The following is a 2,500-nucleotide window of genomic DNA, read 5'->3' on the forward strand; positions in this document are numbered from 1 at the left end:
TCATCATTTACTTCCCTCACCCTCCCATAAAGAGGTCTATTGAATTAGAAGTAGAATGATAAAGATTGAGTATCCAACGATGATGCCACTTGCGAGGAGGATCCAAAAGGAAACAAAACGTCTTGACTCAGATAAGTTAATAGGGAGAATGAAAAAATGAGTCGCTGGCGAACTTCTCAGAGGTCTAGTATATTTTAATCTCGTGTAACCGTTTCGCCCTTCGGGCTTCTTCAGTACACGCTAAAAACTAAGAACTAAAAATACCTGGTACAACTGAACTTGCGCTATTTATGCAAAACCATGAACCAAAAGGTGTAAAATGTTCAAAATTACATAAAAAATTATAAAAAAATTATAAAAAATTGTGATTTTTTATACTTTTTTTGTAATTTTGAACATTTTACACCTTTTGGTTCATGGTTTTGTATAAATAGCGCAAGTTCAGTTGTACCAGGTATTTTTAGTTCTTAGTTTTTAGCGTGTACTGAAGAAGCCCGAAGGGCGAAACGTTTACACGAGATTAAAATATACAAGACCTGTGAGAAGTTCGCCAGCGACTCATTTTTTTATTCTCCCTATATATATATGTATGTAAACTCTCATTGTACCAGAAGAAGGCTGTTTTGGCCAGCCGAAATATAGTACACCACTAAAATCAAATCAAATCTACGTTGTATCGGCTCCATCTTGCTTAAAATATTTGGTTTCTTAACTTGTAACTACGCCGATCAGATCAAGCCACTGATCCAACGTACATTCGGCCTGCGTGACAGACAGACAAAACCGCCGGTATAGATTTACACCGGGATTTCGTGACGCAGCCGGCTGCAACGCAGGCTAACGTACACCGACAGGAAGATTGTCCACAGTTGCGTGCTTCAAAACTCTGTTTGTTTTGACCCCAAAATTACAACTTCTCGGACTTCCTGTCCCGACGGGTTTTAAGATATGGCTTCCAAACTTTCACTTCTAAAAGATGATTGTAATACCCCAAATACCTTGTAAGGGATTTTTCGTTTGTCTTCGGAGACTGAGTTTATGGCACTTTTTCTGCCCAAATTAAGTATGAGATGAGAGTTTCGACTTGTGTGTGTGTGATATTTCCTTCAATTCTTAACATATGAAAAATTCCTCACACGGTATTGGAATACTCTCATCTGTAACTAAAGATGCATCCAAGTCCGGTTATTTTCGCAATGAAGTGGAGGGGCAGCAGGAGCTTCTGCAGCAGACTTGGTCGTTCTGAGCTTGAAGGTTCAAGATTAAAAGGCAATATTAAATACCAGAAAACTAAAACTTTATTCAGATAATTCAATCTTTTAGCTTTAATATGATATTTAGTTTGACCCTATACAAAAATTAGCAGCGCGACAATTTTATTTTTTTTTCCGCGGACACCGCAGTTTCCTTAAATCTCAATCTCCTCAAGGCCAGGCTGAAATGCCCTGGTCTTGTTCAATCAGAGGGCAGCACTTCTCGCACAAAACGTAGAACAAAACGTAATATTTTTTTCGAGATTTTTAGTTTTATTTTGTTGGTATTGTGTGGAGAGGGACAGGGGGGCGGAAGCCCAGGAGAATAGGGGCGGGCTGTGTACGGGAGTCGGGAGAAAAAAGGGCGGGGTGCGGGAGTTCTAAGAGGGCGGGAAGCGGGAGAGAAATGCAAAACGCTACTTGCTGCCATTTATTAATGTATCACAATACTTCAAAAAAAAAAACAAGAACCCAAATGATACCTGAATTGCATTAGCAATCAAGCAAACAAAAAATCGCGCGTGGGCAGAAAAAACAGGCTTACTTCTGGTGAAGTTGTAAACCCTATCACGATGGTTGCAACATACATCATGAAATGTCAAGTGGCTGTCGCATAACTGCAGCAAGACGAGCGAAGCGAAGCGACTTGATTATAAAAATTTCGTCGAAGACCGTTTTAATAGGTCTTAGTATTTTTTCAGTGAGGTAGTGAAAGGTCCGAGTCTGTTCATGGAACACCTTGTTGGGACCTTGCTTCTTATGACAGTGAATCAGAATGGACTAAAGATTTCACTACATGGTGACATTTCGCTAGAAGTTCGTCACATCCCACTTCCATATTTAATGACTTCATGATCCCAACAAACTCTGGACTGACTGCTGAAAGCGCGTTTCCGAGGCCTAAGAATTCCAAAATTTCCCGGGGGTGCCTAACAGGGGCACCGCTTTTAATCGGACCATTTTGTAACAACCTGGATCCGCCCCAGGAAACGCGTATCTGTATGAGAACAGAACTGCAAGTTGGAATAATTAAGACCGTCGTCACTTAAGGATTATGTAGCTAGATGACAAAGATGTGTTTTAAGTCTCCTAATTTATAGGGGACGGGAGCAGGACTGAAAAGGGTGGGAGCCGGGAGATAAATATACGGGAAGTGGGAGAGCAAGGTACGGGAAGCGGGAGGTTTTGAGCCCCCTGTCCCGCCTCACTATTGTGAAGTCAATGCTATTATGGAAAGCTCTTAATTT

Source organism: Montipora capricornis, chromosome 2 (assembly GCF_036669925.1).
Source record: "Montipora capricornis isolate CH-2021 chromosome 2, ASM3666992v2, whole genome shotgun sequence".
Classification (NCBI taxonomy): Eukaryota; Metazoa; Cnidaria; class Anthozoa; order Scleractinia; family Acroporidae; genus Montipora; species Montipora capricornis.